Genomic DNA, 25,782 nt, shown 5'->3' on the forward strand with positions numbered 1-25,782 from the left:
TGAATGTGATGTAGGCAGGGACTGTGTGATGTGGGAAAGGGCTGTGTGATGAGCAGGGATTGTGATGTAGGGAGGGACTGTGGGGGGGAGTATTTTGGAATGGGGCCTTATGGTGCCAGGAAGGCGGTAAATTCAAAACATGTGGAAAAATGGGGGGTGTCAATGCAAAAACTAAATCTAAAAAAATCAGGCTTCTAGTGGGGCAGGGTGTTTTGCTGTGGTGAAAATGGTTCAAGGCTCCGAGACGGGATTGGATTATCATGGGTTTTAAAACCTGGACCACACCACGGGAGGGGGGTATATTTAACAGGAAAAATGTTGGGTGGAGCATGACGTGAATTTAAAACAAAAATGTTTTTGATGTACAGGACTTTGGCACACAGTTCAAAAAAGGGGGGTATTGTGAAAACACCTTTATTGGGGGACCTTTTGGGCTGGGAATTATAGACTTTCTGCAGGCCGGGTTCATAAATTAAAAGAAACTGTGTTCCCCCGGGTATACTGTTATACAAAAATGGGGAAAATTACAGGGGTATCCCTCATTGGTGAGATCAGATCATAAAATAATCTCACTGGTATATGACAGGGACAGTGAAGAAATTTGAAAATTCACTACTACTGGTGTGGAAAGGACTGTGAATGGGACTTATGTGAACACAGGACTGCATGTGGGTCAGGAATTAGATCCAAAGGGAGCGATTAGCGGGTGGAGTGATCAGGAACTGTGTGATGTGGACAAGGACTGTGTGATGTGAGCAGGGACTGTGTGATGTAGGCAGGGACTGTGTGATGTGAGCAGGGATTGTGTGATGTTTGCAGGGACTGTGTGATCTGAGCAGGGATTGTGTGATGTGGACAAGGACTGTGTGATGTGAGCAGGGACTGTGTGATGTAAGCAGCGACTGTGTGATGTGGGCAGGGACTGTGTGATGTGGAAAGGGACTGTGTGATGTGAGGAGGGACTGTGGATGTAGGCAGGGACTGTGTGATGTGTGCAGGGACTGTGTGATGTGTGCAGGAACTTATGTGATGTGAGCAGGGACTGTGTGATGTGGACAAGGACTGTATGATGTGAGCAGGGACTATGTGATGTTGGAAGGGACTGTGTGTGAGCAGGACTGTGTGATGTGAGCAGGGACTGTGTGATGTAGGAAGGGACTGTGTGATGTAGGCAGGGACTGTGTGATGTGAGCAGGGACTGTGTGATGTGAGCAGGGACTATGTGATGTGCACAGGGACTGTGTGATGTGAGCAGGGACTGTGTGATGAGCAGGGACTGTGTGTGGCAGGGACTGTGTGATGTGAGTAGGGACTATGTGGTATAGGCAGGGACTGTATGATATGGGCAGAGATTGTTTGATGTGTGCAGGGATTTTGTGATGTGAGAAGGGACAGTGTGATGTGAGCAGGGACTGTGTGATGTAGCAGGACTGTGTGATGTGAGGGACTGTGTGATGTGGGCAGGGACTGTGTGATGGCAGGGACTGTGTGACTTGAGCAGGGAATGTGTGATGTAGGCAGGGACTGTGTGAAGTGGGCAGGGACTGTGTAATATGAGCATGGACTGTGTGATGTGAGCAGGGACTATGTGATGTGAGCAGGGACTGTGTGATGTGATGTGAGCAGGGACTGTGTGATGTGCAGGGACTGTGATGTGAGCAGGGACTGTGTGATGTGGGCAGGACTGTGTGATGAGCAGGGACTGTGTGATGTGAGCAGGGACTGTGTGATGTGAGCAGGGACTGTGTGATGTGGGCAGGGACTGTGTGATGTGAGCATGGACTGTGTGATGAGCAGGGACTGTGTGATATGAGCAGGGACTGTGTGATGTGAGCAGGGACTGTGTGATGTGAGCAGGGACTGTGTGATGTGAGCAGGGATTGTGTGATGTAGGCAGGGACTGTGTGATCTGAGCAGGGACTGTGATGAGCAGGGACTGTGTGATGTGTGCAGGGACTGCATGATCTTAGCAGGGACTGTGTAATGTGAGCTGGGACTGTGTGATGTGAGCAGGGACTGTGTGATGTGGGCAGATACTGTTTGATGTGGGCAGGGACTGTGTGATCTGAGCAGGTATTGTGTGATGTGTGCAGAGACTGTCTGATGTGGACAAGGACTGTGTGATGTGAGCAGAGATTGTGTGATGTGCAGGGACTGTGTGATCTGGGCAGAGACTGTGCGATGTGAGCAGGGACTGTGTGATGTAGGCAGTGACTGTCTGATGTGAGAAGGGATTGTGTGATGTAGGCAGGGATTGTGTGATATGAGCAGGGACTGTGTGATATGAGCAGGGACTGTTTGCTGTGATTAGGGACTGTGTGATGTGAGTAGGGACTGTGTGATATGGGCAGGGACTGTGTGATGTAGCAGGGACTGTGTGATGTGAACAGGGATTGTGTGATGTGTGCAGTTATTGTGTGGTGTGAGAAGGGACTGTATGATGTGATCGGGGACTATGTGATGTAGGCTGGGATTGTGTGATGTGAGCAGAGATTGTGTGATATGAGCAGGGACTGTGATGTGAGCCAGGGACTGTTTGATGTGTGCAGGGACTATGTGATGTGTGCAAGGATTGTGTGATATGAGCAGGGACTTTGTGATGTAGGCTGGGACTATGTGTTTTGAGCAGGGATTGTGTGATGTGTGCAGGGATTGTGTGATGTGAGTAGGGGCTGTGTGTTGTAAGCAGGGACTATATGATGTGGGCAGGGACTGTGTGATGTGGGCAGGGACTGTATGATGTGAGCAGGGTCTGTGATGTGGGCAGGGACTTGGTGATGTGAGCAGGTACTGTCTGATGTGAGCAGGGACTGTGTGATTTGGGCAGGGAATGTGTGATGTGAGCAGGGATTGTGTGATGTGTGCAGGGAATGTGTGATATGAGTAGGGATAGTGTGATGTGAGAAGGGACTGTGTGATGTGAGCAGGGAATATGTGATGAGAGCAGGGATTGTGTCATATAAGCAGGGATTGTGTGATGTAGGGAGGGGCTGTTTGATGTCAGCAGGGACTGTGTAATGTGGGCAGGGACTGTGTGATGTGAGCAGGTACTGTGTGATGTGGGCAAGGACTGTGTGATGTGGGCAGGGACTGTGTGATATGGGCAGGGACTGTGTGATGTAGGCAGGGACTGTGTGATGTGAGAAGGGACTGTGTGATGTGAGCAGGGAATATGTGATGAGAGCAGGGATTGTGTCATATAAGCAGGGATTGTGTGATGTGTGATGTGGGCAGGGACTGTGTGATGTAGGCAGGGATTGTGTGATATGAGCAGGGACTGTGTAATGTAGGCAGGGACTGTGTGATGTGAACAGGGACTGTGTGATGTGAACAGGGACTGTGTGATGTAGACAGGGACTGTGTGATTTAGGCAGGAACTCTGTGATGTGAGCAGGGACTGTGTGATGTAGGCAGGGACTGTGTGATGTGAGCAGGGACTGTGTGATGTAGGCAGGGACTGTGTGATGTGACCAGGAACTGTGTGATGTGAGCAGGGACTTTGTGATATGAGCAGGGCCTGTGCGATGTGAGCAGGGATTGTGTGATGTGAGCAGGGATTGTGTGATGTGTGCAGGGACTGTGTGATGTGAGCAGGGATTGTGTGATGTAGGCAGGGACTGTGTGATGTCAGCAGGGACTGTGTGATTTGAGCAGGGACTGTGTGATGTGAACAGGGACTGTGTGATTTGAGCAGGGACTGTGTGATGCAGTAAAGGGCTGTGTGATGTGTGCAGAGACTGTGTGATGTGTGCAGAGACTGTGTGATATGAGCAGGGACTGTGATGTGGACAAGGACTGTGTGATGTGAGCAGGGATTGTGTGATAGGCAGTGACTGTGTGATGTGAGCAGGGACTGTGTGATGTAGGCAGGGGCTGTGTGATGTGGGCAGTGACTGTGTGATGTGAGCAGGGACTGTGTGATATGGGCAGGGATTGTGTGATGTGAGCAGGGATTGTGTGATGTGGGCAGAGAGTATATGATGCGGGCAGGGACTGTGTGATGTGGGCAGGGACTGTATTGTGAGCAGGGACTGTGTGATATGAGCAGGGACTGTGTGAAATGGGCAGGGACTGTGTGATGTGATCAGGGTCTGTGTGATGTGAGTAGGGACTGGGTGATACAGGCAGGGACTGTGTGTCATAGGCAGGAACTGTGTGTTGTGAGTAGGGACAGTGTCATGTGAGGAGGGACTGTGTTATGTGGGCAGGGACTGTGTTATGTGGGCAGGGACTGTGTGATGTGGGCAGGGACTGTGTGATTTGAGCAGGGACTGTGTGATATAGGCAGGGACTGTGTGATATAGGCAGGGACTGTGTGATATGAGCAGGGACTGTGTGATGTGTGCAGGGATTGTGTGATGTGAGCAGGGACTGTGTGATGTAGGCAGGGACTGTAACATGGGCAGGGACTGGGTGATATGAGCAGGGACTGTGTGATGTGAGCAAGGACTGTGTGATGTGGGCAGTGAATGTGTGATGTAAGCAGGAACTGAGTGATGTGAGCAGGGACTGTGAGATATGGGCAGGGACTGTGTGTCGTAGGCAGGAACTGTGGGATGTGAGCAGGGACTGTGTGATGTAGGCAGGGACTGTGTGATGTGAGCAGGGACTGTGTGATGTGAGCAGGGACTGTGTGATGTGAGCAGGGACTGTGTGATGTGAGCAGGGACTGTGTGATGTGAGCAGGGACTGTGTGATATGAGCAGGGACTATGTAATGTGAGCAGGGACTGTGTGATGTGAGCAGGAACTGTTTGATGTGGGCAGGAACTATGTGATGTGAGCAGGGACTGTGCAATGTGAGGAGGGACTGTGGATGTAGGCAGGGACTGTGTGATGTGTGCAGGGACTGTGTGATGTGGACAGGGACTGTGTGATGTGGACAAGGACTGTGTGATGTGAGGAGGGACTGTGGATGTAGGCAGGGACTGTGTGATGTGTGCAGGGACTGTGTGATGTGAGCAGGGACTGTGTGATGTAGGCAGGGACTGTGTGATGTGAGCAGGGACTGTGTGATGTGAGCAGGGACTGTGTGATGTGAGCAGGGACTGTGTGATGTGAGCAGGGACTGTGTGATGTGAGCAGGGACTGTGTGATCTGGCAGGGACTGTGTGATGTGAGCAGGGACTGTGTGATGTGAGCAGGGACTGTGTGATGTGAGCAAGGACTGTGTGATGTGAGCAGGGACTGTGTGATGTAGGCAGGGACTGTGTGATGTGAGCAGGGACTGTGTGATGTGAGCAGGGACTGTGTGATATGGGCAGGGACTGTGTGATGTGGGCAGGGACTGTGTGATGTGAGCAGGGACTGTGTGATGTGAGCAGGGATTGTGTGATGTGCAGGGACTGTGTGATGTGAGAAGGGATTGTGTGATGAAGGCAGGGACTCTGTGATGTGAGCAGGGACTGTGTGATATGAATAGGGACTGCATGATGTGAGTAGGGACTGTGTGATGTGGGCAGGGACTGTGTGATGTGGGCAGGGACTGTGTGATGTGAGCAGGGACTGTGTGATGTGGACAAGGACTGTATGATGTGAGCAGGGACTGTGTGATCTGGGAAGGGACTGTGTGATGTGAGCAGGGACTTTGTGATGTGGACAAGGACTGTGTGATGTGAGCAGGGACTGTGTGATGTAGGCAGGGACTGTGTGATGTAGGCAGGAACTCTGTGATGTGACCAGGTACTCTGTGATGTGGGCAGGGACTGTGTGATGTGTGCATGGACTGTGTGAAGTGTGCAGGGACTGTGTGATCTGGGCAGGGACTGTGTGATGTGTGCATGGACTGTGTGATGTCAGCAGGGACTGTGTGATGTATGCAGGGACTGTGTGATGTCAGCAGGGACTGTGTGATGTGGACAGGGACTATGTGATGGTGGCAGGGACTACGTGATGTGGGCAGGGGCTGTGTGATGTGAGCAGGGACTGTGTGATGTAGGCAGGGACTGTGTGATATGAGCAGGGACTGTGTGATGTAGGGAGGGACTGTGCAATATAGGCAGGGAATGTGTAACGTAGGCAGGACTGTGTGATGTAGGCAGGCACTCTTTGTTGTAAGCAGGGAAAGTGTGATGTGAGCAGGGACTGTGTGATGTAGGCAGGGACTGTGTGATGTGAGCAGGGACTGTGTGATGTGAGCAGGGACTGTGTGATGTGAGCAGGGACTGTGTGATGTGAGCAGGGACTGTGTGATGTGTGCAGGGACTGTGTGATGTGAGCAGGGACTGTGTGATGTGTGCAGGGACTGTGTGATGTGAGCAGGGATTGTGTGATGTGGGCAGGGACTGTGTGATGTGAGTAGGGACTGTGTGATGTGACAGGGACTGTGTGATGTGGGCAGGGACTGTGTTATGTGAGCAGGGACTGTGTGATTTGAGCAGAGACTGTGTGATATGGGCAGGGACTGTGTGATGTGAGCAGGGACTGTGTGATGTAGGCAGGAACTGCGGGATGTGAGCAGGGATTGTGTGATGTGAGCAGGGATTGTGCGATGTGTGCTGGGACTGTGTGATGTGAGAAGGGATTGTGTGATGTGAGAAGGGCTGTGTGATGTGAGCAGGGACTGTGTGATGTCAGCAGGGACTGTGTGATTTGAACAGGGACTGTGTGATGTGAACAGGGACTGTGTGATCTTGGCAGGGACTGTGTAATGTGAGCTGGGACTGTGTGATGTGAGCAGGGACTGTGTGATGTGGACAAGGACTGTGTGATGTGAGCAGGGACTGTGTGATGTGAGCAGGGACTGTGTGATGTGAGCAGGGACTGTGTGATGTAGGCAGGGACTGTGTGATGTGAGCAGGGATTGTGTGATGTGTGCAGGGATTGTGTGATGTGAGGAGGGACTGTGTGATGTGAGCAGGGACTGTGATGTGAGCAGGGACTGTGTGATATAGGCAGGGACTGTGTGATGTAGGCAGGGACTGTGTGATATGAGCAGGGACTGTGTAATGTAGGCAGGGACTGTGTGATGTGAGCAGGGACTATGTGATGTAGACAGGGACTGTGTGATGTAGGGAGGGACTGTGTGATATAGGCAGGGACTGTGTAATGTAGGCAGGGACTGTGTGATATAGGCAGGGACTGTGTGATGAGCAGGGACTGTGTGATATAGGCAGGGACTGTGTGATGTAGGCAGGGACTGTGTGATGTAGGCAGGGACTGTGATGTAGGCAGAGACTGTGGGATTTAGGCAGGGGCTATGTGATGTAGGCAGGGACTGTGTGATGTGGGCAGGAACTATGTGATGTGAGCATGGACTGTGTGGTGTGAGCGGCAACTGTGATATGAGCAGGGACTGTGTGATGTAGGCAGGCACTCTTTGTTGTAAGCAGGGAAAGTGTGATGTGAGCAGGGACTGTGTGAGATGAACAGGGATTGTGTAATGTAGGTAGGGACTGTGTGATGTGAGCAGGGACTGTGTGATGTGAGCAGGAACTGTTTGATGTGGGCAGGGACTGTGTGATGTGAGCAGGGATTGTGTGATGTGTGCAGGGATTGTGTCATGTGAGAAGGGACTGTGTGATGTAAGCAGGGACTGTGTGATGTGAGCAGGGACTATGTGATGTAGGCTGGGATTGTGTGATGTGGGCAGTGACTGTGTGATGTAGGCAGGGACTGTGTGATGTGACAAGGGCTGTGTGATGTGGGCAGGGACTGTGTTATGTGAGCAGGGACTGTGTGATTTGAGCAGAGACTGTGTGATATGAGCAGGGACTGTTTGATGTGTGCAGGGACTGTGTGATGTGAGCAGGGGCTGAGTGATCTGGGAAGTGACTGTGTGATGTGAGCAGGGACTGTGTGATGTGGGCAGATACTGTTTGATGTGAGCTGGGACTGTGTGATCTGAGCAGGTATTGTGTGATGTGTGCAGAGACTGTGTGATGTGTGAGGGACTGTGTGATGTATGCAGGTACTGTGTGATGTGGGCAGGGACTGTGTGATTTGAGCAGGGACTGTGTGATGTGGGCAGGGACTGTATGATGTGAGCAGGGTCTGTGATGTGGGCAGGGACTTGGTGATGTGAGCAGGGACTGTGTGATGTGGGCAAGGACTGTGTGATGTGAGCAGGGACTGTGTGATGTGAGCAGGGACTGTGTGACTGGAGCAGGTATTGTGGGATGTGAGCAAGGACTGTGTGATGTGAGTAGGGACTGTGTGATGTAGGCAGGCATTGTGTGATGAGCAGGGACTGTGTGATGTGTGCAGGGACTGTGTGATCTGGGCAGGGACTGTGTGATGTGAGCTGGGACTGTGTGATGTGAGCAGGGACTGTGTGATGTAGGCAGGGACTGTGTGATGTGGGCAGGGACTGTGTGATGTAGGCAGGGACTGTGTGATGTGAGCAGGGATTGTGTGATGTGCAGGGACTGTGTGATGTGAGAAGGGACTGTGTGATCTGAGCAGGTATTGTGTGATGTGTGCAGGGACTGCGTGATCTTGGCAGGGACTGTGTGATGTGAGCAGGGACTGTGTGATGTGGACAAGGACTGTGTGATGTGAGCAGGGACTGTGTGATGTAGGCAGGGACTGTGTGAAGTGGGCAGGGACTGTGTGATGTAGGCAGGGACTGTGTAATATGAGCAGGGACTGTGTCATGTGAGCAGGGACTATGTGATCTGGGAAGGGACTGTGTGATGTGAGCAGGGATTGTGTAATGTAGGCAGGGACTGTGTGATGTGAGCAGGGACTGTGTGATGTGAGCAGGGACTGTGTGATGTGAGCAGGGATTGTGTGATGTGAGCAGGGACTGTGTGATGTGAGCAGGGACTGTGTGATGTGGGCAGGGACTGTGTGATGTGAGCAGGGACTGTGTGATGTGAGCAGGGACTGTGATGTAGGCAGGGACTGTGTGATGTAGGCAGGGACTGTGTGATGTGAGCAGGGACTGTGTGATGTAGGCAGGGACTGTGTGATGTGAGCAGGGATTGTGTGATGTGTGCAGGGATTGTGTGATGTGAGAAGGGACTGTGTGATGTGAGCAGGGACTATGTGATGAGAGCAGGGATTGTGTGATGTATGCAGGGACTATGTGATGCAGTGAGGGACTGTGTGATTGGAGTAGGGTCTGTGTGATGTGAGCAGGGACTGTGTGATGTAGGCAGGGTCTGTGTGATGTAATCAGGGTCTGTGTGATGTGAGCAGGGACTGTGTGATATGGGCAGGGACTGTGTGTCGTAGGCAGGAACTGTGGGATGTGAGCAGGGATTGTATGATTTGAGCAGGGATTGTGTGATGTGTGCAGGGACTGTGTGATCTGAGAAGGGATTGTGTGGTGTAGGCAAGGACTGTCTTGTGAGCAGGGACTGTGTGACATGAGCAGGGGCTATGTGATATGAGTAGGGACTGTGTGATGTGGGCAGAGACTCTGTGATGTGGGCAGGGACTGTACGATGTGAGCAGGGACTCTGTGATGTGAGCAGGGATTGTGTGATGTGAGCAGGGACTGTGATGTGAGCAGGGACTGTGATATGAATAGGGACTGTGTGTTTTGAGTAGGGACTGTGTGATGTGAGTAGGGACTGTGTGATGTGTGCAGGGACTGTGTGATATAGGCTGGGATTGTGTGATGTGGGCAGTGACTGTGTGATGTAGGCAGGGACTGTGTGATGTGGGCAGGGACTGTGTGATGTGAGCAGGGACTGTGTGATGTGAGCAGGGACTGTGTGATGTAGGCAGGGACTGTGTGATGTGGGCAGGGACTGTGTGATGTGAGCAGGGACTGTGTGATGTGAGCAGGGACTGTGTGATGTAGGCAGGGACTGTGTGATGTGAGCAGGGACTGTGTGATGTAGGCAGGGACTCTGTATTGTGAGCAGGGACTATGTGATGTAGACAGGGACTGTGTGATGTAGGGAGGGACTGTGTGATGTAGGGAGGGACTGTGTGATATAGGCAGGGACTGTGTGATGTAGGCAGGGACTGTGTGATGTAGGCAGGGACTGTGTGATATAGGCAGGGACTGTGTGATGTGAGCAGGGACTGTGTGATGTGAGCAGGGACTGTGATGTAGGCAGGGACTGTGTGATGTAGGCAGGGACTGTGTGATGTGAGCAGGGACTGTGTAATGTATGCAGGGACTGTGTGATGTGAGCAGGGACTGTGTGATGTAGGGAGGGACTGTGTGATATAGGCAGGGACTGTGTGATGTAGGCAGGGACTGTGTGATGTGAGCAGTGACTGTGTGATATGAGCAGGGACTGTGTGATGTGAGCAGGGACTGTGTGATGTGAGCAGGGATTGTGTGATGTAGGCAGGGACTGTGTGATGTGAGCAGGGACTGTGTGATGTGAGCAGGAACTGTTTGATGTGGGCAGGGACAGTGTGATGTGAGCAGTAAATTTACGATGTGGACAGGGGATGTATATTCTGTTCAGGGACTGTGTGATGTGGGAAGGAGCTATGTGATGTAAGCAGGGACTTTGCAATGTGAGGAGGGACTGTGGATGTAGGCAGGGATTGTGTAATTTGTGCAGGGACTATGTGATGTGGGCAGGAACTATGTGATGTGAGCAGGGACTGTGCAATGTGAGGAGGGACTGTGGATGTAGGCAGGGACTGTGTGATGTGTGCAGGGACTGTGTGATGTGGACAGGGACTGTGTGATGTGGACAAGGACTGTGTGATGTGAGGAGGGACTGTGTGATGTAAGAATTGACTTTGTGATGTAGGCAGGAATTGTGTGATGTGAGCAGGGACTGTGTGATGTGTACAGGTATTGTGTGATGTGAGCAGGGACTGTGTGATGTGTGCAGGGACTCTGTGATCTGAGCAGGGACTATGTGATATGTGCATGGACTGTGTGATGTGAGCAGGGACTGTGTGATGTAGGCAGGGACTGTGTGATGTGAGCAGGGACTGTGTGATGTGAGCAGGAACTGTCTGATGTGAGCAAGTACTGTGTGATGTGGGCAGGGACTGTGTGATGTGAGTAGGGACTGTGTGATGTGGGCAGGACTGTGTTATGTGGGCAGGGACTGTGTGATGCGAGCAGGGACTGTGTGATGTGAGCAGGGACTGTGTGATATGAGCAGGGACTGTGTGATGTGAGCAGGGACTGTGTGATGTGGGCAGGGACTGTGTGATGTGAGCAGGGACTGTGTGATGTGGACAGGGACTGTGTGATGTGAGCAGGGACTGTGTGATGTGAGCAGGGACTGTGTGATGTGAGCAGGGACTGTGTGATGTGGACAAGGACTGTGTGATGTGAGCAGGGACTGTGTGATGTAGGCAGGGACTGTGTGATGTAGGCAGGGACTGTGTGATGTGAGCAGGGACTGTGTGATGTGGGCAGGGACTGTGTGATGTGGGCAGGGACTGTGTGATGTGAGCAGGGACTGTGTGATGTGGGCAGGGACTGTGTGATGTGGGCAGGGACTGTGTGATGTGAGCAGGGACTGTGTGATGTGGACAAGGACTGTATGATGTGAGCAGGGACTGTGTGATGTGGACAAGGACTGTATGATGTGAGCCAGGGACTGTGTGATGTGTGCAGGGACTGTGTGATGTGAGCAGGGACTGTGTGATGTGGACAAGGACTGTATGATGTGAGCAGGGACTGTGTGATCTGGGAAGGGACTGTGTGATGTGAGCAGGGACTTTGTGATGTGGACAAGGACTGTGTGATGTGAGCAGGGACTGTGTGATGTAGGCAGGGACTGTGTGATGTAGGCAGGAACTCTGTGATGTGACCAGGAACTGTGTGATGTGGGCAGAGACTGTTTGATGTGAGCAGGGACTGTGTGATGTGAGCAGGGACTGTGTGATGTGAGCAGGGACTGTGTGATGTGAGCAGGGACTGTGTGATGTGAGCAGGGACTGTGTGATGTGGGCAGGGACTGTGTGATGTGAGCAGGGACTGTGTGATGTGAGCAGGGATTGTGTGATGTATGCAGGGACTGTGTGATGTGAGCAGGGACTGTGTGATGTAGGCAGGGACTGTGTGATGTGAGCAGGGACTGTGTGATGTGGGCAGGGACTGTGTGATGTGAGCAGGGACTGTGTGATGTGAGCAGGGACTGTGTGATGTGGACAAGGACTGTGTGATGTGAGCAGGGACTGTGTGATGTGGACAAGGACTGTGTGATGTGAGCAGGGATTGTGTGATGTGTGCAGGGACTGTGTGATGTGGGCAGAGACTGTGTGATGTGAGCAGGGACTGTGTGATGTGAGCAGGGACTGTGTGATGTGGGCAGGGACTGTGTGATGTGGGCAGGGACTGTGTGATGTGAGCAGGGACTGTGATGTGGGCAGGGACTGTGTGATGTGGGCAGGGACTGTGTGATGTGAGCAGGGATTGTGTGATGTAGGCAGGGACTGTGTGATGTAATCAGGGTCTGTGTGATGTGAGCAGGGACTGTGTAATGTAGGCAGGGACTGTGTGATGTAGGCAGGACTCTGATGTTAGCAGGGACTGTGTGATGTGAGCAGTGACTGTGTGATATGAGCAGGGATTGTGTAATGTAGGCAGGGACTGTAAGATGTAGGCAGGGACTGTGTGATCTGAGCAGGGTCTGTGTGATGTGTCCATGGACTGTGTGATGTGTGCATGGACTGTGTGATATGTGCAGGGACTGTGATGTGGACAAGGACTGTGTGATGTGAGCAGGGATTGTGTGATGTAGGCAGTGACTGTGTGATCTGAGCAGGGACTGTGTGATATCGGCAGGGACTGTGTGATGTGAGCAGGGACTGTGTGATGTGAGCAGGGACTGTGTGATGTGAGCAGGGACTGTGTGATGTGGGCAGGGACTGTGTGATGTGAGCAGGGACTGTGTGATGTGAGCAGGGACTGTGTGATGTAGGCAGGGACTGTGTGATGTGGGCAGGGACTGTGTGATGTGAGCAGGGACTGTGTGATGTGAGCAGGGACTGTGTGATGTGAGGAGGGACTGTGTGATGTGAGCAGGGATTGTGTGATGTAGGCAGGGACTCTGTATTGTGAGCAGGGACTATGTGATGTTGACAGGGACTGTGTGATGTAGTGAGGGGCTGTTTGATGTAGGGAGGGAATGTGTGATATAGGCAGAGACTGTGTGATATAGGCAGGGACTGTGTGATGTAGGCAGGGACTGTGTGATGTAGGCAGGGACTGTGTGATGTGAGCAGGGACTGTGTGATGTGAGCAGGGACTGTGTGATGTGAGCAGGGACTGTGTGATGTGAGCAGGGACTGTGTGATATGAGCAGGGACTGTGTGATGTGAGCAGAGACTGATATGAGCAGGGACTGTGTAATGTGGGCAGGGACTGTGTGATGTGAGCAGGGACTGTGTGATGTAGGCAGGGACTGTGTGATATGAGCAGGGACTGTGTGATGTAGGCAGGGACTGTGTGATGTGAGCAGGGATTGTGTGATGTGTGCAGGGATTGTGTAATGTGAGAAGGGACTGTGTGATGTGAGCAGGGACTGTGTGATGTAGGCAGGGACTGTGTGATGTAGGCAGGGACTGTGTGATGTAGGGAGGGACTGTGTGATTTAGGCAGGGACTGTGAGGTACGCAGAGACTCTGGTATTTAGGCAAGGACTATGTGATGTAGGCAGGGACTGTGTGATGTGAGCAGAGACTGTGATGTGAGCAGGGACTGTGTGATCTGGGCAAGGGCTCTGTGATGTAAGCAGGGACTGTGATATAGGCAGGGACTGTGTGATGTAGGCAGGAACTCTTTGATGTTAGCAGGGACTGTGTGATGTGAGCAGGGACTGTGTGATATGAGCAGGGATTGTGTAATGTAGGCAGGGACTGTGTGATGTGAGCAGGGACTGTGTGATGTGAGCAGGGACTGTGTGATGTAGGCAGGGACTGTGTGATGTGAGCAGGGACTGTGTGATGTGGGCAGGGACTGTGTGATGTGAGCAGGGACTGTGTGATGTGGGCAGGGACTGTGTGATGTGAGCAGGGATTGTGTGATGTGTGCAGGGACTGTGTGATGTGGACAGGGACTGTGTGATGTGAGCAGGGACTGTGTGATGTGAGCAGGGACTCTGTGATGTGAGCAGGGATTGTGTGATCATGGCAGCGACTGTGCGATGTGAGCAGGGACTGTGTGATGTGAGCAGGGACTCTGTGATGTGAGCAGGGATTGTGTGATGTATGCAGGGACTGTGTGATGTGAGAAGGGATTGTGTGATGTAGGCAGGGACTGTGTGATCTGAGCAGGTATTGTGTGATGTGTGCAGAGACTGTGTGATGTGGACAAGGACTGTGTGATGTGAGCAGGGATTGTGTGATGTGTGCAGGGACTGTGTGATCTGGGCAGAGACTGTGCGATGTGAGCAGGGACTGTGTGATGTGGACAAGGACTGTGTGATGTGAGCAGGGACTGTGTGATGTAGGCAGGGACTGTGTGATGTGGGCAGGGACTGTGTGATGTGGGCAGGGACTGTGTGATGTGAGCAGGGACTGTGTGATGTGAGCAGGGACTGTGTGATATAGGCAGGGATTGTGTGATGTGTTCAGGGATAGTGTGATGTGAGAAGGGACTGTGTGATGTGAGCAGGGACTGTGTTATGTGAGCAGGGACTGTGTGATTTGAGCAGAGACTGTGTGATATGGGCAGGGACTGTGTGATATGGGCAGGGACTGTGTGATGTAGGCAGGGACTGTGTGATATGAGCAGGGATTGTGTGATGTGTTCAGGGATAGTGTGATGTGAGAAGGGACTGTGTGATATAGGCAGGGACTGTGTGATGTAGGCAGGGACTGTGTGATATGAGCAGGGACTGTGTGATGTAGGCAGGGACTGTGTGATGTGAGCAGGGACTGTGTGATGTGGGCAGGGACTGTGTGATGTGAGCAGGGACTGTGTGATGTGAGCAGGGACTGTGTGATGTAGGCAGGGACTGTGTGATGTGAGCAGGGACTGTGTGATATGAGCAGGGACTGTGTAATGTAGGCAGGGACTGTGATGTAGGCAGGGAGTATATGAGTAGGGTCTGTGTGATGTGAGTAGGGACTGTGTGATGTGAGAAGGGACTGTGTGATGTGGGCAGGGACTGTGTTATGTGAGCAGGGACTGTGTGATGTGGACAAGGACTGTGTGATGTGAGCAGGGACTGTGTGATGTAGGCAGCGACTGTGTGATGTGGGCAGGGACTGTGTGATGTGAGCAGGGATTGTGTGATGTAGGCAGGGACTGTGTGATGTGAGCAGGGACTGTGTGATGTGGGCAGGGACTGTGTGATGTAGGCAGGGACTGTGTGATGTGAGCAGGGATTGTGTGATGTAGGCAGGGACTGTGTGATGTGAGCAGGGACTGTGTGATGTGAGCAGGGATTGTGTGATGTAGGCAGGGACTGTGTGATGTGAGCAGGGACTGTGTGATATGGGCAGGGACTGTGTGATGTAGGCAGGAACTGTTTGATGTGAGCAGGGATTGTGTGATGTGAACAGGGACTGTGTGATGTGTGCAGGGATTGTGTGATGTAGGCAGGGACTGTGTGATCTGGGCAGTGACTGAGTGATGTCAGCAAGGACTGTGTGATGTGGACAGGGACTGTGTGATGTGAGCAGGGACTGTGTGATATGAGCAGGGACGATGTGATATGAGTAGCGACTGTGTGATGTGGGCAGAGACTATGTGATGTGAGCAGGGAGTATATGATGCGGGCAGGGACTGTGTGACTTGAGCAGGGATTGTGTGATGTGAGCAAGGACTGTGTGATGTGAGCAGGGACTGTGTGATGTGGGCAGAGACTGTGTGATGTGAGCAGGGACTGTGTGATGTGGGCAGGGACTGTGTGATGTGAGCAGGGACTGTGTGATGTGAGCAGGGACTATGTGATGTAGGCTGGGATTGTGTGATGTGGGCAGTGACTGTGTGATGTGAGCAGGTATGGAGTGATGTGTACAAGGAGTGTGTGATGTGAGCAGGGTCTGTGTGATGTGTCCATGGACTGTGTGCTGTCAGTAGGAACTGTGTGATGTGAGCAGGGTCAGTGTGATATGAGCAGGGATGATGTGATATGTGCAGGGACTGTGTGATTTGAGCAGGGACTGTGTGATATGGGCAGGGACTGTATGATGTAGGCAGGAACTGTTTGATGTCAGCAGGGACTGTGTGATGTGGGCAGGGACTGTGTGATATAGGCAGGGACTGTGTGATATAGGCAGGGACTGTGTGATATGGGCAGGGACTGTGTGATGTAGGCAGGGACTGTGTGATGTGAGCAGGGACTGTGTGATGTAGGCAGGGACTGTGTGATGTGAGCAGGGACTGTGTGATGTAGGCAGTGACTGTGTGATGTGGGCAGGGACTGTGTGATGTGAGCAGGGATTGTGTGATGTAGGCAGGGACTGTGTCATGTGAGCAGGGACTGTGTGATATGAGCAGGGACTGTGTGATGTGAGCAGGGACTGTGTGATGTGAGCAGGGACTGTGTGATGTGGGCAGGGACTGTGTGATGTGAGCAGGGACTGTGTGATGTGAGCAGGGACTGTGTGATGTAGGCAGGGACTGTGTGATGTGAGCAGGGACTGTGTGATGTAAGCAGGGACTGTGTGATGTGGACAGGGACTGTGTGATGTGAGCAGGGACTGTGTGATGTGAGCAGGGACTGTGTGATGTGAGCAGGGACTGTGTGATGTGAGCAGGGACTGTGTGATGTGAACAAGGACTGTATGATGTGAGCCAGGGACTGTGTGATGTGTGCAGGGACTGTGTGATGTGAGCAGGGACTGTGTGATGTGGGCAGGGACTGTGTGATGTGTGCAGAGACTGTGTGATGTGAGCAGGGACTTTGTGATGTGGACATGGACTGTGTGATGTGAGCAGGGACTGTGTGATGTTGACAGGAACTCTGTGATGTGACTAGGAACTGTATGATGAGGGCAGGGTCTGTGTGATGTGAGCTTGGACTGTGTGATGTGAGCAGGGACTGTGTGCTGTGAGCAGGGACTGTGTGATGTGAGCAGGGACTGTGTGATGTGGGCAGGGACTGTGTGATGTGGGCAGGGACTGTGTGATGTGAGCAGGGACTGTGTGATGTGGGCAGGGACTGTGTGATGTGAGCAGGGACTGTGTGATGTGAGCAGGGACTGTGTGATGTGAGCAGGGACTGTGTGATGTAAGAAGGGATTGTGTGATGTAGGCAGGGACAGTGTGATCTGGGCAGTGACTGAGTGATGTCAGCAAGGACTGTGTGATGTGGACAGGGACTGTGTGATGCAGGCAGGGACTGTGTGATCTGAGCAGGTATTGTGGGATATGTGCAGAGACTGTGTGATGTGTGCAGAGACTGTGTGATATGAGCAGGGACTGTGTGATGTGGACAAGGACTGTGTGATGTGAGTAGGGACTGTGTGATGTGTGCAGGGACTGTGTGATGTGGGCAGGGACTGTGTGATGTGAGCAGGGACTGTGTGATGTGAGCAGGGACTGTGTGATGTGAGCAGGGACTGTGTGATGTGAGCAGTGACTTTGTGATGTGGCAAGGACTGTGTGATGTGAGCAGGGACTGTGTGATGTAGGCAGGGACTGTGTGATGTGAGCAGGGACTGTGTGATGTGAGCAGGGACTGTGTGATGTGAGCAGGGATTGTGTGATGTGTGCAGGGACTGTGTGATGTGGGCAGAGACTGTGTGATGTGAGCAGGGACTGTGTGATGTGGACAAGGACTGTGTGATGTGAGCAGGGACTGTGTGATGTGAGCAGGGACTGTGTGATGTGAGCAGGGACTGTGTGATGTGGGCAGGGACTGTGTGATGTAAGCAGGGACTGTGTGATGTGAGCAGGACTGTTTGATGTGAGCAGGGATTGTGTGATGTGAGCAGGGATTGTGTGATGTGTGCAGGGACTGTGTGATGTGAGAAGGGATTGTGTGATGTAGGCAAGGACTGTGTCATGTGAGCAGGGACTGTGTGATATGAGCAGGGACTATGTGATATGAGTAGGGACTGTGTGATGTGGGCAGAGACTCTGTGATGTGGGCAAGGACTGTGTGATTTGAGCAAGGACTGTGTGATGTGGGCAGAGACTGTGTGATGTGAGCAGGGAGTATGTGATGTAGGCAGGGACTGTGTGACTTGAGCAGGTATTGTGTGATGTGAGCAAGGACTGTGTGATATGAATACAGAATGTGTGATGTGAGTAGGGACTGTGTGATGTGAGTAGGGACTGTGTGATGTGGGCAGGGACTGTGTGATGTGAGCAGGGACTGTGTGATGTGAGTAGGGACTGTGTGATGTGGGCAGGGACTGTGTTATGTGGGCAGGGACTGTGTGATATGAGCAGGGATTGTGTGATGTGTGCAGGGATTGTGTGATGTGAGGAGGGACTGTGTGATGTGAGCAAGGACTATGTGATGTAGGCTGGGATAGTGTGATGTTGGCAGGGACTGTGTGATGTGAGCAGGGACTGTGTGATGTGGGCAGGGACTGTGTGATGTGAGCAGGGACTGTGTGATGTGGGCAGAGACTGTGTGATGTGAGCAGGGACTGTGTGATGTAGGCAGGGACTGTGTGATGTAGGCAGGGACTGTGTGATGTGAGCAGGGACTGTGTGATGTGAGCAGGGACTGTGTGATGTGAGCAGGGATTGTGTGATGTAGGCAGGGACTGTGTGATGTAGGCAGGGACTGTGTGATGTGGGCAGGGACTGTGTGACATGAGCAGGGATTGTGTGATGTGAGCAAGGACTGTAAGATTAGAATAGGGAATGTGTGATATGAATAGGGACTGTGTGTTGTGAGTAGGGACTGTGTGATGTGAGTAGGGACTGTGTGATGTGGGCAGGGACTGTGTGATGTAGGCAGGGACTGTGTGATGTAGGCAGGGACTGTGTGATGTGAGCAGGGACTGTGTGATATGAGCAGGGACTGTGTGATATAGGCAGGGACTGTGTGATATGAGCAGGGACTGTGTGATGTGAGCAGGGACTGTGTGATGTGAGCAGGGACTGTGTGATGTGAGCAGGGATTGTGTGATGTATGCAGGGACTGTGTGCAGGGACTGTGTGATGTGGACAAGGACTGTGTGATGTGAGCAGGGACTGTGTGATGTGTGCAGGGACTGTGTGATGTGGGCAGGGACTGTGTGATGTGAGCAGGGACTGTGTGATGTGAGCAGGGATTGTGTGATGTAGGCAGGGACTGTGTGATGTAGGCAGGGACTGTGTGATGTGAGCAGGGACTGTGTGATATGGGCAGGGACTGTGTGATGTGTGCATGGACTGTGTGCTGTGAGCAGGACTTGTGTGATGTGCAGGGACTGTGAGATGAGCAGGGATTGTGTGATGTGAGCAGGGACTGTGTAATGTAGGCAGGGACTGTGTGATGTGAGCAGGGACTGTGTGATGTAGGCAGGAACTGTGTGATGTGAGCAGGGACTGTGTGATGTGAGCAGGGACTGTGTGATGTGTGCAGGGACTGTGTGATGTGAGCAGGGACTGTGTGATGTGGGCAAGGACTGTGTGATGTAGGCAGGGACTGTGTGATGTGGGCATGGACTGTGTAATGTAGGCAGGGACTGTGTAATGTGAGCAGGCACTGTGTGATGTGGGCAGGGACTGTGTGATGTGAGCAGGGACTATGTGATGTAGACAGGGACTGTGTTTTTTAGGATGGGACTTTGTGATATAGGCAGGGACTGTGTAATGTAAAAGGACTGTGTGATGTGTGCAGGGACTGTGTGATGTGAGCAGGGACTGTGTGATGTGAGCAGGGACTGTGTGATGTGAGCAGGGACTGTGTGATGTGAGCAGGGATTGAGTGATGAGTACAAGGACTGTGTGATGTGAGCAGGGACTGTGTGATGTAGGCAGGGACTGTGTGATATAGGCAGGGACTGTGTGATGTAGGCAGGGACTGTGTGATGTAGGCAGGGACTGTGTGATGTGAGCAGGGACTGTGTGATGTGAGCAGGGACTGTGTGATATGAGCAGGGACTGTGTAATGTAGGCAGGGACTGTGTGATGTGAGCAGGGACTGTGTGATGTAGGCAGGGACTGTGTGATGTAGGCAGGAACTGTGTGATGTGAGCAGGGACTGTGTGATGTGAGCAGGGACTGTGTGATATGAGCAGGGACTGTGTGATGTGAGCAGGGACTGTGTGATGTGTGCAGGGACTGTGTGATGTGAGCAGGGACTGTGTGATGTGGACATGGACTGTGTGATGTGAGCAGGGATTGTGTGATGTGTGCAGGGACTGTGTGATCTGGGCAGAGACTGTGTGATGTGAGCAGGGACTGTGTGATGTGGACAAGGACTGTGTGATGTGTGCATGGACTCTGAAGTGTGCAGGGACTGTGTGATCTGAGCAGGGACTGTGTGATGTGTCCATGGACTGTGTGATGTGTGCATGGACTGTGTGATGTGAGCAGGGACTGTGTGATGTGAGCAGGGACTGTGTGATGTGAGCAGGGACTGTGTGATGTGGGCAGGGACTGTGTGATGTGAGCAGGGACTGTGTGATGTGGACAAGGACTGTGTGATGTGAGCAGGGACTGTGTGATGTAGGCAGGGACTGTGTGATGTAGGCAGGGACTGTGTGATATGAGCAGGGGCTGTGTGATGTGGGCAGGGACTGTGTGTTGTGAGCAGGGACTGTGTGATGTGAGCAGGGATTGAGTGATGAGTACAAGGACTGTGTGATGTGAGCAGCGACTGTGTGATGTGAGCAGGGATTTTGTGATGTACGCAGGGACTGTGTGAAATGAGAAGGGACTGTGTGATGTGGACAGGGACTGTGTGATGCAGGCAGGGACTATGTCATCTGAGCAGGTATTGTGTGATGTATGCAGAGACTGCGTGATCTGGACAGGGACTGTGTGATGTGAGCAGGGACTGTGTGATGTGGACAAAGACTGTGTAATGTGAGCAAGGATTGTGTGATGTGTGCAGGGACTGTGTGATGTAGGCAGGAACTTTGTGATTTGAGCAGGGATAGTGTGATGTGAGCAGGGACTGTGTGATCTGGGCAGAGACTGTGCGATGTGAGCAGGGACTGTGTGATGTGGACAAGGACTGTGTGATATGAGCAGGGACTGTGTAATGTGGGCAGGGACTGTGTGATGTGAGCAGGGATTGTGTGATATAGGCAGGGACTGTGTGATGTAGGGACTGTGTGATGTAGGGAGGGACTGTGTGATATAGGCAGGGACTGTGTGATATGGGCAGGGACTGTGTGATGTAGGCAGGGACTGTGTGATGTGAGCAGGGACTGTGATGTAGGCAGGGACTGTGTGATGTTAGCAGGGAATGTATGATGTGAGCAGAGACTATGTGATAAGAGCAGGGATTGTGTAATGTAGGCAAGGACTGTGTGATGTGAGCAGGGACTGTGTGATGTAGGAAGGGACTGTGTGATGTGAGCAGGGACTGTGTGATGTAGGCAGGGACTGTGTGATGTGGGCAGGGACTGTGTGATGTGAGCAGGGACTGTGTGATATAGGCAGGGACTGTGTGATGTAGGCAGGGACTGTGTGATGTGAGCAGGGATTGTGTGATGTGTACAAGGACTGTGTGATGTGAGCAGGGACTGTGTGATGTGAGCAGGGATTGTGTGATATATGCAGGGACTGTGTGAAGTGAGAAGGGATTTTATGATGTGGACAGGGATTGTGTGATGCAGGCAGGGACTGTGTGATCTGAGCAGGTATTGTGTGATGTAGGCAGGGACTGTGTGATATGGGCAGGGACTGTGTGATGTATGCAGGGACTGTGTGATATGAGCAGGGACTGTGTGATGTGAGCAGGGACTGTGTGATGTGAGCAGGGACTGTGTGATGTGAGCAGGGACTGTGTGATATGAATATGGACTGTGTGCTGTGAGTAGGGACTGTGTGATGTGAGTAGGGACTGTGTGATGTGGGCAGGGACTGTGTGATGAGCAGGGATTGTGTGATGTGGCAGGACTGTGTGATGTGTGAGCAGGGACTATGTGATGTGGGCAGGGACTGTGTTATTTGAGCAGGGACTGTGTGATGTGAGCAGAGACTGTGTGATGTGGGCAGGGACTGTGTGATGTGAGCAGGGACTGTGTGATGTGAGCAGGGACTGTGTGATCTGAGCAGGGACTGTGTGATATGGGCAGGGACTGTGTGATGTAGGCAGGGACTGTGTGATGTGAGCAGGGATTGTGTGATGTGAACAGGGATTGTGTGATGTGAGAAGGGACTGTGTGATGTGAGCAGGTACTGTGTGATGTGAACAAGGACTGTGTGATGTGAGCAGGGACTGTGTGATGCAGGCAGGGACTGTGTGATATAGGCAGGGACTCTGTGATGTGAGCAGGGACTGTGTGATGTGAGCAGGGACTGTGTGATGTGAGCAGGGATTGTGTGATGTATGCAGGGACTGTGTTATGTAGGCAGGGACTGTGTGATGTGAGCAGGGACTGTGTGATGTAGGCAGGGACTGTGTGATGTGAGCAGGGACTGTGTGATGTAGGCAGGGACTGTGTGATGTGAGCAGGGACTGTGTGATGTGAGCAGGGACTGTGTGATGTAGGCAGGGACTGTGTGATGTGTGCAGGGACTGTGGGACGGCTTGCACCTGTCACCCCTGGGATTCGGATATTGGCTAAGGTTTGCCTCTTACATAGTGCCTTTTTTAGGCAAGGCTCAAATTCTAAAACTATCACCTAGAAAACAAAATGGGAAGAAACTAAGGTAATGCTGCTCAATGCAGAAGTCTAAAATCTCAAAATGCACTCGGCCTTCTCAGTATGGAGAACAATGTCTGTGCTGTGAGTGAAACCTGGTTCAAGGCTCCTGAGAGCACCCCGCACTATCAGGTTTTACCTCATATCGCGCGTTTGGCCCCAAAACCTGGACCACACCACAAAGGAGGGTGTATCCATATTCAACAAGGATACACACTCCAGGTTGGTGGCAACGCACGAGCATGGGAAACATCCACAGGTGCATTAATAGGCAAAACTGTCTACATTTTTAGCATGCTACAGGCCACCTCTCAAACTCAGGAACACAGCCTTCCTGAAGACACTGGAGGTATAAATGTATCTCAAACACCATTATATTGGGTGACTTCAACTACCGAATATAGACTGGGAACATTACTCAAGCCCAAACTTTCTAGCCCAAAGGTTCCTGGAGTTCATAAATTCAAATGCCATGGAACAACTAGTCACTGCTCCCACAAGAGGAGAAAATATACTAGATCTCATCATCACAAACATGGTGACAAATCCACACCGAAGTATATCCTCATTGGTGAGATCAGATCATAGGCTAATCTCACTGGATATACATCCCCCACTGCCCAACAAAAAGACCACAGTGAAGAACTCTAAAGCAGACTTCACACTACTCAAGACTGGTGTGGTATCCTTCAGGCCCGAGCCAGTGGAGCCACCCATTCTGGAAGCCATACAATGCCTTTCTGAGACACCTCAGGACTGCATGGATCAGGCATCCCTAATAAAACCAAGACTCTTTCCACCAAGAGCAGGCGTCAGTCTGGTGGACCTGACCATAAAACTTTACAATAAGAGAGAGAGCTGTTGCATGATAGAGCAAAATCCATGAGGAGACACACCTTTGATCATTATTAGTAAAAATCAGAGCACTCATAAAATCGTCAAGGCCACTTTGAGAGAAAGATTGCCATAGATTCAAAAGACAATCATAAGGCCTTCTTCAGCTATGTTAGAACCTGGGTGAAACTCCCAGATATGCTCAGAATTAGTCAAATGATACAAAAATCACTGAACCCACAGACATTGCCAACATACTGGCAGATAGGTTCATTGCAAACTACACCTCTCCAAAAGGAGAGATAATTGCCCCAGCGGTGCAGCCTCCCAGACATCTCAATCGCGGGTGAAAGCTGTCTCTCTAAAGCTAAAAACACAGCATCAATGGGACCGATGGTGTCTCGCTGTGTGCTACATGAACTCAGTGAGGAACTAAACCCGCACATGGCAGCTGTTTACCTTAGCCTTACCACAGGATACATGCCCAGGAGTGGCGTGCAGCAACTGTGGTCCCACTCACAGGGCGGTGCCTCTGTGGACCCTGGTGCCACTTGCATTTAACAAGCCTGGTCTTCACAGCTATGGAGGATCATATGGAACTCATAAACAAAGACATAGGGACTTTGCAGACATAGGACCCGACCCAGTTTGAACTTTGTCGGGCAGATCATGCCTTGAACAGTCGACTTCTTGAAACAGTCACCAAGGCCATTGATGAGGAAAGGCAGTCCATACAGCCTACCTTGACCTTACAAAGTCACAATACCCACTGGTATTATAGAGAAACTACCAGCAGAATGTAAACCCATATGTCACAAGATGGGTTTCAAACTGGCTAAGGACAGAACCCACAGGGTTAGAGTAGCTGGCGCCATGTCAGACTCAAGCCGGTCTGAAGTGGTGTCACAGGCTTCAGTCCTGCCCCTGTTGTTCGGCATCTACTTCTCAGAGTACAGGCAAACATGGGAGGACTATGAGCTGACAAAGTTTGCAGATGACTGCAAACTGGGAGCCATAGTGGAAAGTACATCGGACACAGATATCCTTCAGAGGGGTCTCACGGAACTGAAAGCTGGTGCCAGAGCCATGGCCTGAAGTTAAGTGCCAAAAATGTGTAGAATACACTCGGGAAAACAAGGTAACCCCAAGCTACCATATGGGTGGCAATCCACTAAGCACAGAAGAGGTTATCAGGACCTGGGGACCCAGGTTGACAGTGGCCTTTCTTTGACACTACATTGCTAAAGTGGTTAGAAAAACTTCACATTGCCCACCTGATCATGAAGGATTCACATCCAGATCAAGTGAGGTCATTGTTCCCCTATACTCTTCACTTATCAGACCAATGATCGGTACAATGCCCCATTCAGGATGTATCTCACCACACTGCAGCAGTTGGAGGACCCCAAAAGGTTCCTCACCAAAGGATGGGGACTCCAAAATCTGTCATGATGCCAAATTGCTGGAGAACTCCAGCTCTATTCAGTCGATACCATCTGCTCAGGGGTGACCTGTGCCTGACATACAGGCCATTTCAACCGGGTTAATGGACATGCTCCACCTCAAAAAATCCAAATCTACCAGATCCACTAGAGCAAGCAACTTAAACCTTAGCAGTGATATAAATAGGACATGCTGGAGGGATAGATTTGTCACCCAGAGACTCCCTATGTTGTGGAATAAAATCCCAGTCCATGTGAGGCAGAGCACCTCGCTGCCTCTGTTCAAGAGAAATCTTGACTGGTGGATGGGAGATCGTAGGTTTACCCCAGGAATCATCTCTGTGTCACTGCTGGACAGAGGCACAACAAACTAATGGTCACAGTATTTTTTAACATAAGGGGTGGCATAATCCACAAAACTCTGGGCTAGGCTTATAAATGCCTTAGGGCAGATAGCCTAGTATAAACCTATGAACCTATGAACCTATGAAGATGTAAGCACAGACTGTGATGTAGGGAGGGACTGTGTGATGTAGGCAGGAACTGTGTGATGTGAGCATGGACTGTGTGATGTGAGCGGTGAATGTGTGATATGAGCAAGGACTGTGTAATGTAGGCAGGGACTGTTTGATGTGGGCAAGGACAGTGTGATGTGAGCAGGGACTGTGTGATGTGGACATGGACTGTGTGATTTGAGCAGGGATTGCGTGATGTGTGCAGAGACTATGTGATCTGGGCAAAGACTGTGCAATGTGAGCATGAACTGTGTGATGTGGACAAGGACTGTGTGATGTGTGCATGTACTCTGAAGTGTGTAGGGACTGTGTGATCTGAGCAGGGACTGTGTGATGTGTCCATGGACTGTGTGATGTGTGCAGGGACTGTGTGATGTGAGCAGGGAGTGTCTGATGTGG

The sequence above is a fragment of the Protopterus annectens genome, chromosome 4.part0 (assembly GCF_019279795.1).
Source record: "Protopterus annectens isolate FY-2018-M chromosome 4.part0, PAN1.0, whole genome shotgun sequence".
NCBI classification, from domain to species: domain Eukaryota; kingdom Metazoa; phylum Chordata; order Ceratodontiformes; family Protopteridae; genus Protopterus; species Protopterus annectens.